The sequence below is a fragment of the Micropterus salmoides genome, unplaced genomic scaffold (genome assembly GCF_014851395.1).
Source record: "Micropterus salmoides isolate LMB-PRFRI ecotype aquatic unplaced genomic scaffold, ASM1485139v1 Ms_hic_scaffold_12, whole genome shotgun sequence".
NCBI lineage: Eukaryota > Metazoa > Chordata > Actinopteri > Centrarchiformes > Centrarchidae > Micropterus > Micropterus salmoides.
Genome location: NW_024040263.1, coordinates 23,254,900 through 23,269,715, shown reverse-complemented (window position 1 = coordinate 23,269,715; position 14,816 = coordinate 23,254,900). Strand labels below are relative to the sequence as shown.

The following is a 14,816-nucleotide window of genomic DNA, read 5'->3' as shown; positions in this document are numbered from 1 at the left end:
ACTTATTTGATTATGCATGTTTCACCATGAAAAGGAAAAACAGAGCCATAATACATGTTACTACATTACAAGAGTAAAAGGTTGGTGAAGACCGACATTTCCCCGACTAGAACGTTTTCTAAAAAGAGATGAATTTGTTGTTTGTTTGTTTACGTTTCTTTTTTAAAATTACCCTATATTTGTCAATTACCATAAATAACTCTCCTTAAAATATGCAGTGTAATAAATAACCTTTAGCATCCTATAATGTATCCATCTTACATCAATGCTATCATGATGATGCTTAGCAGATATAATGTTTACTTTGTTCACCATCTTAGTTTAGCATGTTAGCATGCTAACAATTGCTAATTGGCATTAACAAACAAAGTACAGCAGAGACTGATGGGAATGTCATTAGTTTTGTAGGTTAAAGGTACTGGGCAAGTTAGATTTGGACCTACTGATAATGGTGCTAATAGTTAATAAATAGCAGAGATTTCAACCCTTTTTCTTGCTTTCCGATATTAAAGGCCTTTAAAGAAGTCAGTCCTGTGGTCAGATGGCTCATTCAACAACAGAACATGGACGGGGGCTATGGATCAACTCAGGTAACAGAGGACTCTCCTTCTCTTTCTGTCCGGATGCATCTATGTGTCTATATTAATGCTTTATGGTATGGTAATATGGGTTCAGTTTATTGATTATGTCTGTCTTTTCAGGCTACTATAATGGTTTACCAGGCTCTAGCTGAGTACTGGGCCAATGCTAAGGAATATGAAATTGATCTGGATGTGTCCATCTGGCTTCCAGGCAGGTCAAAACCTGATAAGTACAACTTCAACAGGGAAAACTACAACAGAACGAGAAACTCTAAAGTGAGAACACACAAACACAACTTGTTTCGTCAATCAGCTGTCTGGCCATACTGTCCATTGTTATGGCTAACGTTGAAATTATAGCAGGAAAGCCTAATTAATTAATTAATTCCTTGATAGTGGGCTGGTGCTGAAAAAGATCTCAGTCATGACAGCAACAGTTAGTCACATATTCCCTTCCTCTTCTTGCCTACAAAATGAAAACCAGAGAAAGTTTTTTGCAGGAATGCTTCAAGTTGAATTCAGAGCCTTTACTTTGAAAAGTTGCCTGTGGCGTGCTTGACAAACCTCACAAAAGTACAAAAAGTGGGGGGGTGCCCAATTCCACATTTGCGCAGTGTGTAGCCCAGTCGCTCTCGGACATCTGTGTTACGTGACGTGTTGGGCAGTAATAACATTAATTTTCACAGTAAAGAATAGTGTAACAGATTACTATTTCCAAAACAGTTATATTATTACAGTTACTACGGTATTCCATGGAACGCTGCGTTACTGCGCTACTGAAAGCACCATTCCTGAATGATGTGCTGCACTGGACCTTATGTTGTTCAAGTCAGCTGTTAGCCAAAAAGCTAAATGAAGAATGGAAAACGTGAGAGGCAGAAGAACATTGTCCGTTGTAAACTCTGTGCGACCAGAAAAAAGCTTTCAACTATGAACAATTCTAGATTTATTTATTGAAGCATCTGCAGAAGCACTACAGCAACTGAAACTTATAGAAATAAACTCCGGCCGCTACTGCCAGTGATGCTCGGACTTATGGGGAGAGAGTGGTGTTAGGCAAAGCAACGTTTTATAAAATCACTGAATATTGCTCTTATAGCCTAAATACATTTGCACAAAAACAGTAGCCTAGTTCAAAGTAGGGATTAAGCCTAGTTGTTTTTTTTTAACTCAACCAGTGGCGTTGAGAAATTTTAGGCGTATATGTTTTGTGAAAACCATAGCCTACACCTTGCTGCTGTGATGGATATGAGATTATTTTAAAAGTCGGGATGGGCGGTGGGGAGGGAGCTTATCGTTATGTTAAAGGTTTTGGCACGTTATAAATGAATTTCCCCTTCAATGGTTGTGACAGAGTTTATATGTAAAGGCGTTCTCATGCACACACCCACCCACTATCAGAGTTGAAGTGTCTTGAACTTTTACCAGTTTATCAATAGACAGAGACTGATCTGGCTGTTTGATCTGAGTTTCCTGAATAAAATAACTGTTTCTTTAACAGTTAGGCCACCAGGTCTTAAACAACCAAAGATCTTTGCTATTGTCTGATCATTTATTAAAAATAATCTATTAACTTCAACTGAACTAATTTGAAAGTTAGTAGTTATATTATTTAGTTATAGACAATTGTTGCATGTATATGTATGTATATATGTGTATATAAACACGTGTGTGTGTGTGCGTGTTTAAATAAAAATAGATAAATAAAAATACAATTTTAATTAAAAAGAACAGTTTGTTTAATGAACTGTATGAGTTAATTTAATACAGCCCATCAAATAAATAAAATTAAACAGTAAAAGTGAAAAGTGTGTGTGTGTGTGTGTGTGTATTAAATTTTTTTTTTTTAAATCATATAGTTAATCAAATCCATCAAATAAAATAAATAAAAGTTAACTTCTACCAGCTTCTCTCCCAGGTGTTTTTTTTTTTTTTAGCTTGTGTGGAGGTGAGTGGTGATGAACAAGAGACTAAGTTACCAGTGCCTCGAGTTTACAGCTAATTTGCCAAAAGACAAATATAGTTAACTTTTGTCTTGCTAACATGCATGACTCATTAGCTACTATCTAATGTAATAAGGTAGCTAAAGTTTAGCTAAGGCAATATCTCATGGTCACACAGGCTAATGTACTGTACTTAATGGAGACACTACAGGTGAACACAGTAAAATTTGTATCTAATAACGTCATCACAATCGCCATATTGATATGCACATTAGGCATAATTATTTGCAGACATTTGACAAAGCACTGCAGGTGAATAGGATAAACAAAATAACAAATCAACAGCGCCACCAAGAGGCAGATTGACATCAAATTTCATACTGACCCTCGGGAAAGCGTGATACATAAGATCCCCAAGATTGGTGTACATTGGACTTCCCAAACGTAAGAAGCAACAGCCATTCCTGTTTTTTGCGCTTGGTGTAAAAAATGTTAACATATAAGTCGCACATTTTTTTGCAGATAAAAATTTCCTGAACAAACTTCAGAGTCCAGAGATGGTCCATGCCAAGTTTGGTGCCGATTGGACTTGCCACTTCAGAGGAGTTAATTAAAATAGGTTTTTCAGTTTTCGCAATTTTGTCATTGCACAGAGGCGTGTCCTATATACGAATTGGCAGCATCACCCAAACATGTAGATATAAGCTTTATGAATGCGCAATGTTCTGGTGCGTAGTTATGCAGCAAAATGCCCCTTGGTTTATGTCTTTAATCTGCAATAACATAAGAGCCATCCTGAACAAGTGGGCTTCAGTTTCATGTCAATGCGACTTGTGGTTATAGAGGAACTGATAATTGCTGTTACACAGCGCCACCTAGGAGGCAATTGCACCAAAGTTTGCATAGCCCCTCAGGAGGGAATGCCACATAAGGTCACCAAGTTTGTAGATTGGCCATTCCAAAAAAAAAGTATAGTCGGAAATGGGTGTGGCCTAAACCAGGAGCTCATTCAGCTCAATCCCTCAAATGCATGGATGTAAGGTTTTAGATAATGCGCCTTTGTGTGTGGGAGTCCCAAACGCAATTACCTTGCGTATAGCACCCCCTTGCTGCAGGGGTTTGGACGCACCCTATGAGTTTCGCGTCTGTAGCACTTACCGTCCAGGCCGCAGTATCACTTTTAGCGGCGGAAAAAAATGAATACAATTGCTATAGGGTTCCCAGTTATACCACTTGTGATTACCTGATTTTGCAAAGATGAAGGGGCCGAGGTAGACGTAAACATTCATATCTTAGCCCAAACCTTGGGGGTTCCAGGGGCATTCTCTCCCACTTTTGGTAGCTAAATGCACTATTTTTCAAGCCGTTTGAGATAGAATGCCTAATAAACTGTATATCATTTGGTCAAAACATTGTAGTTGCTCTGGGGGAAAAAACATCCTGTAGAGCCTACATTCTATTTTGTATTTAATTGTACTCCAACTGTCTTCATCATTGTGAAACCATAACAAAACAAATGCTGACGATCAATAATTTTCAATGTTCAGAATTCAGCTGCCAGGCTTTTAACTAGAACCAAGAAACGCGAGCATATCACCCTTTTTTTGGCCTCGTTACAACTTAAGGACACTACTTTGAATTGATTTTAAGATTTTACTGATTACATTTAAGGCTTTATGTGGTCTCGCCCCTTGCTATATTGCTGAACTACTAGTACCCTATATACCAGCTCGTAACTTGAGATCCTCAAGAAAGAGGCTTTTGTGGTCCCAGAGACCCGGCTGAAATTGGGAGGGGACAGAGCCTTTGCAGTTAGGACACCAAAGCTCTGGAACAATCTACCCGAGGAAATTTATCCAAAGCGACTGTACATTTCAGGAATAACATACAAGCATCAACAGAGCATCAAATACAGCACGAGATCTACAACTGACAATACATACTAGTAACAGCAGTAATAAATACTAGTAAGAGCTAATAGCACATATCACATCAATGGGGTAAATACCTAGGGAAAGAAGTAAGGGTTAACAAAAAAGTGCAATCAATACAGGGTAATTGTAAGGGGATAGAAGAAGAGCACAGGAAGTGCATGTTAGAGGTTAGGAGTTCTCGGAAGAGATGAGTTTTCAAGAGCTTCTTGAAGTTAGAGAGGGACGCCCCTGCTCTGATGGCGTGTGGTAGCTCATTCCACCATCGTGGTGTCACAGATGAGAACAGCCGGGACTGAGATTACTTTGTGTGAAGGGATGGCTGAGCCAGGCGGCGTTTGTTGGAGGAGTGTAGTGGCCGAGAAGGAACGTAAACTTGTATTATGGAGTTTAGGTAGATAGGTGCAGACCCAATAGCCAGTAGCCAGTGGAGGTCACACAGTAATGGAGTGACATGAGTCCTTTTGGGCTGATCGAAAACCAGACACGCTGCTGTGTTCTGAACCATTTGTAGGCGTTTCACAGCACAAGCTGGAAGACCTACTAGGAGGGCATTGCAATAGTCGAGGCAAAAGATAACCATGGCCTGTAGCAGAAGCTGGGTGGCGTACTGAGTGAGGTAGGGCCTGATTTTCAGCAACATGGTCTGAAAAGGGTAGCTGGTCATCAATCATGACACCCAAGTTTCTCACCAACATGGTTGGAGTGATGGTTGAGGAGCCAATGTGTAGTTTGATGTTATGGTGGATAGATTGCTTGGCTGGAATGACCTAGAGTTCAGTCTTCATTCATCTATACAGATATGTCCGAGAGACAGTCTGTGATCTGCGCCGAGACAGTGTGATCGCAAGTATTGGGCTGCAGCTTTAGCTGACCTTAGGGCTTCTGTTACAGACAGAAGAGCCGTTTCAGTAGAGTGGGCACTCTTAAAACCAGACTGATATGGATCTAGGAGGTCATTCCATGAGAGGAATTCTTGGACCTGTTTGAAGACTGCCTGTTCGATAGTTTTGGATAAAAATGGTAGAAGAGAACCTGGCCGATAGTTCTCAACTTGAGTTGGGTTGAGTGAGGGCTTTTTGAGCAAGGGTGTAACCTGAGTCCTTTTGAAAGTGGTCAGGAAGGTTCCTGAAGCCAGTGAAGTTTTTATCACATGAGTGATTGTCGGGACCACGGTAGGAGATATGGCTTTGAGGAGATTCGTAGGAATTGGGTCCAGTGGGCATGTAGAGGGACAGCTTGGGTCAGGAGTTCTGATACTTTGTTCTCTGTGAGATGAGTAAACGAGGAGAGGGAAGTGCCATTGACCTGGGAGGACAGAGGAAAAGATGTAGTAAGACTGCTACATGTTAGCTTTGGTGTTGAGCCTTTTGTGCCATTTCCCGAGGGAGATGGAGTGAGACATGTGTAAGGACTGCCACATGGCAGGTTTTCCTGTGCTGTGTTCACACACTGGGAGCGGACCAGGGTGGGAATAGACAGGTTTATTTTTTTTCATTGTATAACGCAGTTTTGGCAGAACTGATGCTTGTTGAGAAGGACGATAGGAGCAATTAAGGTCGGCAGGGTCTTAGGTTTTTTCGACATTTTCTTTCACTGGTTCTGAGATCAATAGGGAGCCCACGGATGGTATCAGTTAGCCACGGATGGGACTGGTTTGGGTGAGCAGGCTTGGTGAATAGAAGACACAGACCATCCAGGAATGAGTTCAGTGTAGAGCACAGAGATTGTGCGGCATCATTGACCTTGAGTGAGGAAAATGTGTTGATGGAAGGTAGAGCGGAAGCTACCACTGAAACAAAGTGAGTGGGAGAGGTTGTGAAGATTGCTTCTTGAGACAAACGGTGCTGGAACAATAGGCTGTTCCTGTAGGCATACAGTGAACCGAATAAAATAGGGCTCAGACATACAGTCCCCTCCAAATGTATTGGAGCAGTAAGGCAAATTCTTTGTTTTTGCTGTTCACTGAAGACATTTGGGTTTAAGATCAAAAGATGAATATGAGACAAGAGTTCATGAATTCAGCTTTCATTTCCTGGTATGCACATCTAGATGTGTTAAATAACTCAGGACATACCACCCTTTGTTTGAACCAACCCATTTTTCAAGTGAGCGAAACTACTGGAACATGTGACTGACAGATGTTTCTTGTTGCCCAGGTGTTGCCTTTTAGGTTGGTTGTCCAAACATTAAAAAGCTCTGCATGGCTAGTCTAAGTTTTCATTCTTGGTTCAAACCTATAAAGACTGCATTTCCTGTTAGATAAACCAACATGAAGACCAGAGAGATGTCTATGGGAGAAAAGCAAGCCATTGTCAAGCTGAGAAAAGAGCACAACAATTTGGAAGTCCTGAAAAAGAAAGAAACTACTGGCGTACTGAGTAAAAGGCATCAAACAGGTCGGCCAAGGAAAACAACAGTAGTTGATGACAAATATAGTGAGAGCTGTGAAGAAAACCCCCAAAACATCAGTAAGTGACATCACCAACGACCTCCACAGTGCAGGAGTGAAGGTATCACAATCCACTGACTCAGAGAGAAGAAATTTAGAGGCCACACCACAAGATGCAAACCACTCAGCAGAAAGAATCAGAAGGCCAGATTGAGATTTGCAAAGAAGTACAGAGATTAGCCGCAAACGTTCTGGAACACAATCTTATGGACTGATGAGACCAAGATTAATCTACCAAAGTGATGGAAAGGCCAAAGTGTGAAGAAAGAAAGGAACTGCTTATGATCCGAAGCATACAAGCTCATCTGTGAAGCATGGTGGAGGTAATGTCACGGCTTGTGCGTGCATGGCTGCTTCTGGAAAAGGCTCAGTAATATTTATTGATGATGCAACTGATGATGGTAGCAGCAGAATGAATTCAGAAGTGTACAGAAAAAGTTTGTCTGCCAATTTACGGAGAAATGCATTGAAACTAATTGGAAGGACGTTTATCATGCAGCAGGACAATGACAAAGCACACTGCCAACAAAACAAAGGACTTCATCAGGGGGAAAAGTGGAATGTTTTAGACTAGCCAAGTCAATCACCTGACCTTAACCCAATAGAGCATGAATTTCACCTTCTTAAGAGGAGACTGAAAGGAGAAACACCCCAAAACAAACAAGAAATGAAAGAAGCTGCGAGAAAAGCCTGGATTGCATTTCACCTCCTTAAGAGGAGACTGAAGAGAAAAACATCCCGAAAAAAACAAGAACTGAAAGAAGCTGCGGGAAAAGCCTCATCACAAATGAAGAATGCAACAGTTTGGTGATGTCGATGGGTCACAGGATTGAGGCAGTTATTGCAAGCAAGGGTTATACCACCAAATATTAAATGTTATTTACTTTAAGATTATTTGTTCCTTTACTTTTGCTCACCTAAGAATGCTGTGGTCTAATAAAAATGGTGATAGACTGAGTTGTTTATCTAGATGTGAATATCAGGAAATAAAGTCTGAAATTCTGAACTCTTGTCTCATACTCATCTTTTGATCTTAAACCCATATGTCTTCAGTGAACAACAAAAACAAAGGAATTTGCCATACCGCTCCAATACTTTTGGAGGGGACTGTATGTACACTCAGTTGTTTGAGCTCGCTCAGCCGGCCTTCAGATTCTAGTGGAATGCTCAGTAAAGTGTAAAGTCATAGCACATCAAGAGTAAGAAAATAGAGTAAAGTATTACCTCACTGCTGCAAACTCTTACTTGCCCAATGGTGACTAGTCACCTCTGCTGCTGCCAAGTGTTAGAGCTTCAGATTCATACACCTGAAACATTATCTGTCCGCGGTTCACTGGCTGCTGCTGCTAGTGTGGATGAAGATGGAGATTTACGCCTTGGGAAAAACTGTTCCATAGTTAGTTCTTGCCTATAGATGATGAAATTTCTCCAGTAATAGAATGTTTGCTGGGTTTTTTTTTTAAATACCCAAAGGATTCAGGGGTTTTGAGAATACATTTGTGGCTGGAGACCCAGAAGCCACCCTCCGCTCCGCTGTTGGCTACAAGTCAATGTTGCTAACAGTGATCGGATCACATTTTCTTAAAATCAGCTTTAAAGTCAGCTTTGTGTGTTTGTTTGCTCCTAATGATCTTGTTATCCCAATTATTCCTAATGATTGATTTACCTTTCTCTGTTTGTTTCCACACATGCACATGTTCAATCTCATCTCAACAGTTCTACGGTATAAATGAGAATGTGAGGGTGACCGCCACAGGAAAAGGAGAAGCAACGTTAACAGTAAGAGGAAAAAAATCTATTATTATTTGGGTTGATTTTTTTATTAGTATTGTTGTGTCCCTTTTGAATCTTAGATGAGGCCAAAGACAATTACTGTTCAGATGCATTGGAAATGGTACCACACTACTAGCTGCTTTTTTATTTTCAGATCTTTATAATTTTAAGAAGAAAATGCAGACATAGGGACAAGTACATTACAGTTTATGTTTTGCAATATTAAAGCCACTATGTGTTAAAATGAAAAATGTCACATATGCCCCCAAGCAAAGCCACCCACATTATTATTATTATTGTTATTATTACAGCACAGTGTATTTTGTCCACCTAATTTTACCACATTTTGGATAAAAATGACTGATGCACATTGACAGCTTTTGTATGAAGTACCGTGAGGTGAATCAACTCATACACGACTACAATTTACAATCTGACGAAAGCTGGTAAACATGCCCTGAAAGTTTTCGGGGCATGTTGTTTGGATGAATTGTAGGTTTCAGGTAGCTAGTTGAATACTGATGCTGTAGCACAGATTAACTTCTGAGGTCAAAATAGACATCTCAGAATCAAAACCATGCAAGCAAACTCAGAAATTAACATGTTGCTTTGCAGGGATCTCGTTGTCCACTAAAACATATTCATTTTGCAGCTAATCACGCAGTGCAAGTGGTCCCATTTTAACCACTTTCTGCAAAGTTTAGTCAGCCAAAGACATTGACAAACACATATATAGTCAACATAGAATAGATGGACAATATCCACTGGATAGTTGGTTGAACAGAATTTCACCTATTGGGTAAATGATCCAAGGGTGGGAGTTACCAATTGCAGTGGTTTTGGGAAGGTTAGTTTCGACTTAGAAACATTTAGATTTTATAATAAATTACAATGAGAATATTAATGCATATTAAATGAGAGGTGACACTTTAAATTTATATTTGGCCCTCTATGAGGCCCTGATTTTTCCTCACCACTTTAAAATGCACTTTTATCTATGTTACAGATGGTGTCGATGTATTACGTTCTGCCTAAAGAAAAGGAGACTGACTGTCAGAAGTTTAACTTGTCTGTGCAGCTCCTCCCAGGTAATTTGGTGCCTTTCCCAGCAAATATTGAGACGTTGAATGACTGTTTGAACAACATACAATTAAGGCGTCTTGTTATGGTTTAAAAAATAGTTCCAAAATCAGCAGGACATCAATGGACTTTGTCGCTCTTTATACTAAGTCACCTGACATTCTGTTTGACAGCCCCGAAGGCAAACTTTTCCTATGTGCAATCAAAGACAGGTTGGATAAAGAATTTCGCCTCTTACAAAAACCACAGGCTTGAAAACATGAGAAAGGAATATTATTTATATGTAGATATATGTACATGAATGGCATAAACATTATTATTATCTCGTTAACACATTAATTACACACACAGTCAGTCACATACAGTCAAACCAGGATGGGTGGAATGTTGATCAGCCCGCAAATCGCCCACCCAAACAAGCAGCAGAGGGAGGCTTCAGCATGGGTGTGGGAGAAGTAGATAAACAAAAAAACTGGACTCTGATGGTAACTTGTTTTAACAAGCTAGATAAATGTCAATGCCCTGGCAGTTGCAATTAGCTTTGGTTTAATATTTGATTTGATTACATTAATGTTTAAGTTGAGATTTATAAGAAATATTTTATTGCTACTGTGTAAAGGGAATACTGCTGGTAAAAAGCACCTTATTTGTTTAAAGTGTTTGCAAACCACATGTTATTGCACGTTTGTGTACATAGCAGTACATTTAAATTAAAAGTGGGCAATACACTACATTGGAATTCATTATTCAATATTGCAATTAATCGCGATGCCCAGCACTAATTTAAATGGTCACTGAATAAAACTAATGTTAGTCTTTGTACATTGAGTGTACTTCACACTGTAGACATCTGATCACAATCAAATGAATTATCAATCATATGTCTTTTTTTTTTTTTTAAACAGACACATACACTCATAGCAATAATATGATCAATATATTTTCTGGGCTGTAAGAGAGGTTCACCATCTAGCCATCCATCTCATTAATCTTTGCAGTTTTTGGTGTCCAGCCGGGACCATTTTTGGCCAGGGACACAACGTCACTGTCTGACTAAATTTTGCTGGGTATCTCTTTCTGTCTTTTGCTGTTTTATTTGGGATCTTTGTCTTGCTTGTATTTGTCTGGATTTGTTTGGTTATTTGCTTGTCTGACTTTTTTTTCCTGCCAAATATAATTTTTTTGAGAAATACGAGTAATCTAAATACTAAGTAGTTAATGTTTTGCTTCTACAGAGAAATTGGATGAGGATGAGAACATATACAAGCTGAAAATAGAGGTTTTGTAAGTACAATCAAGAATGCTAACAAGTGTTACAGTAGCATGGCCGCTTTCATTATTTACTTTCTTTTTGATTCATTCTTGTATTTTTGTTGTTCTTTTTTACTCTTCCAGTAGTTTTAATTTTCCAACCCTCTGAAATCAACACATGTTGAGTAGTGTATATTAATATTTAATACCTTTTATAAAGGTTGTTGGATTTTGATGAAGGGCTTCACTTTGTTCTCACCCAGCCTTTATTTGTAATTATTCCATCAATTCTGTGTACAGGTACAAGGACACGGAGCGTGATGCAACCATGTCAATCTTGGATATTGGCTTTCTAACTGGCTTCACTGTCAACACAAATGACCTGGACTTAGTAAGAACATCCAAACATCTCTTGTTTGTTCTAACCAGAAGCACTGATGTGTGTGTTTCTTTGATATTTGTATTACTCATGTTGTGGGGACATAAATATTATGGGGACTCTCAATCCTTTTGTGGAGAAAAAACAATTTCCTAAAACGCCATTCATGATTTACGTTTCAGGGTTAAGACTTCAGGTAAGGTTAGGTTTAAGGTTAGGGGTAGGTGTAAATTGAGGTTAGGCTTAGCCTGTCCATAGTGAACAGAAGTCAATGCAATGTCCTAACGTGTGTGTGTGTGTGTGTGTGTGTGTGTGTGTGTGTGTGTGTAGCTGTCCAAAGGACGTGCCCGCACCATTGCAAAATATGAGATGAACACCGTCCTGTCAGAAAGAGGCTCACTCATCATCTACCTGGACAAGGTGAGACTGTCTTCCATAATTCCCTTTTTCTCTGTGGCTCCCTTTTCAAATAAAAATGAGTTTTACTGACACAAACATATAAATTCTTCTTGCTGGCCCAGTGGTGCTTTTCATATATATATATATTATAATTAGCCTGTAAGAGAGCTATCCCTCACAAAATGTAGGGAACTTTAACTGCATTTGTAAGTGGCCAGTCTGTGCTCACCGAGTGTGCTTACCTTAAAGGGTCAGTCCACCCAAATTATGTATGTGCATTTTATGGCCAGAAAACAGCTGAAATTAAAGAGGTGGTATTATGTTCATTTTCAGGTTCAAAATCTTAATTAGGGGTTGTACCAGAACAGGTTTACATGGTTTAATTTTCAAAAAACACCATATTTTTCTCATACTGCACATTGCTGCAGCTCTTCTTTTCCCCCTATGTGTTGTACGCTCCGCTCTTGAGCTACAGAGTGATGCATCTTACTTGTACAAAATCTTGTTGGGAGTTGCACACGCGCAGTTCCCAGGTAAGGACTACTGGCCAATCGGAAGCAGAGAAGGGCGGGTCGTAAGAAACAAGGTAGTGTAATCCAAATCAAAGCAGCTTCAGACTGCGACCGTAACCTAGCAGATGGTATAAGTCCACAACCACACAACATCATTGTTCCACATCTTACCATAAACCACTGCAAAAATCACCATATTTCAACTCAATTTTACATAAAAATTGACCATCGTTTGCTCAGTAGCTTTCACATCAGGTGTAACTTTAGCATTATAGTTATAACTTTAGCTGTGTTAGCCAACGGTTTACAACAACTCCGCACTTGAACAGTCTGTGAAGTTACATTGCCGTGTTTATTTTAAATATAATTCACAACCAATAAAGCATACTTACAGGTTGTGATTGAGAATTTCCAGGCCCAAACAGAGTCGGACTTGCATTGTCTTTTAGGACTAAACTTTGAACTGTTGCCGGTGTTCTGACGATCTATGCTGCCTTGCTGAAAAATACTACCATAGCGCAAATCGATAGACTCGACTCTACTCGGCTCTGCTCCGTTTTCCATTGCAGATAGTACCCAGAGAGAGTACGTAGCTTGTCGTCATAGCAACGCCACACACAACTGCTGCGACGTAATGTTCAATGCGACACACACACCAGGGATCCACACAGCTTTCTCTTTTTTAAGTTAAAACTTTCCACATTACTCAGAATGTCAAGACAGATAAGCGGTTTGAAAACCTTCCAGCTGTGTTTTCCTCTGCCGTTGTTCCTGCAGCGGTCTGTCTGACAGCGGAGCTCCTCAACTCCTAAAACTGTCAATATTCGAAATCTACACAGTGGATTTAGTGATAAAAGTCCATCTGAAAACTGTAAAATATAAAACTTTCTGTTGCTGGCCTCTGTCCGGAGCTCGCAATGATGATGCAGTGAATAGTGAATATTCTCTCTGACCAATCAGTAGTTTGTCATGTATCCCTCAGCTCGCTTGGAACCTCGATGGAGGTGAGGTGATACAAAAAAAAAGTACCTGGAAGCAGGTACAGGTACAACATTTACACAATGGAAAACCAAACAAAGGCGAGTCGAGGCAAAGGACCTTCTCTCGGACTAGCTTGGTTTGAGGGCGTGCCTGACCCCGTTAGCCGTTTGGCAAGCTTTATGACGCGTTTTCATTGTGACGTCACAAGAAAAAGAAGTGAAAGGCTGGACTACAAACGAGCTGTTCAGAGCAGAGCTTTCTGTGGGAGATGGGAACTCCCTTTGGGCTGAACTTTGGGCTTTTTCACTTTGCAAACCTGTTACATGCACAGAAAAGATATATAACTCAATAAAGGAGAGGGGAAAAGCCAAAAAGCATAATACCACCTCTTTAAGTTGTGTTTCTCTGTCGTACACATACTGTTCTTCCGATGGACGTCTCTCAACAGGTTTCTCACACCCGACCAGAGGAGATCACTTTTAAGATCCATCAGAAGCTGAAAGTGGGCGTCTTACAACCAGCTGCTGTGTCTGTCTATGAATACTATGAACGTGAGTCTCAGATATGCAACCTCAGACAGACATACATTATCTCACAAAAGTGAATACACCCCTCACATTTGTGTAAATATTTGATTACATCTTTTCGTGTGACAACTCTGAAGAAATGACACTTTGCTACAATGTAAAATAGTGTACAGCTTACACACTAGTATAATAGTGTAAATTAGCTGTCCCCTCAAAATAACACATCAAACAGCCATTGATGTCTAAACCTCAACAAAAGTGAGTACACCCCTAAGTGAAAATGTCCAAATGGGGCCCAAAGTGTCAATATTTTGTGGGGCCACCATTATTTTCTAGCACTGCCTTAACCTTGAGCATGGTGTTCACCAGAGCTTCACAGGTTGCCACTGGAGTCCTTTTCCTCCTCCATGATGACATCATGGAGCTGGTGGATGACCTTGCGCTCCTCCTCCTTCAGTTTGAGGATGCACCACAGATGCTCAATAGGGTTTAGGTCTGGAAACATGCTTGACCACTCCATCACCTTTACCCTCAGCTTCTTTAGCAAGGCAGTGGTCGTCTTGGAGGTGTGTTTGGGGTCGTTATCATTTTTTAATACTGCCCTGCGGCCCAGTCTCAGAAGAGAGATTATGCTCTGCTTCAGTATGTCACAGTACATGTTGGCGTTCACGGTTCCCTCAATGAACTGTAGCTCCCCAGTGCCGGCAGCACTCATGTAGCCCCAGAGCATGACACTCCCACCACCATGCTTGACTGTAGGCAAGACACACTTGTCTTTGTACTCCTCACCTGGTTGCCACCACACGCTTGACACCATCTGAACCAAATCAGTGTATCTTGGTCTCATCAGACCACAGGACATGGTTCCAGTAATCCGTGTCCTTAGTATGCTTCAGCTAAATGTTAGGGTGCTTTCTTGTGCATCATCTTTAAAAGACGCTTCCCTCTGGCACGACAGCCATGCAGACCAATTTGATGCGGTGTGCAGCGAATGGTCTGAGCACTGA

The 14,816-nt window shown here is 40.3% G+C and overlaps 1 pseudogene; it reads left to right on the top strand.

Moving 5' to 3' along the window:
- LOC119899473 overlaps window positions 1-14,816 on the top strand; it is a 69,385-nt pseudogene that overhangs the window by 49,734 nt on the left and 4,835 nt on the right.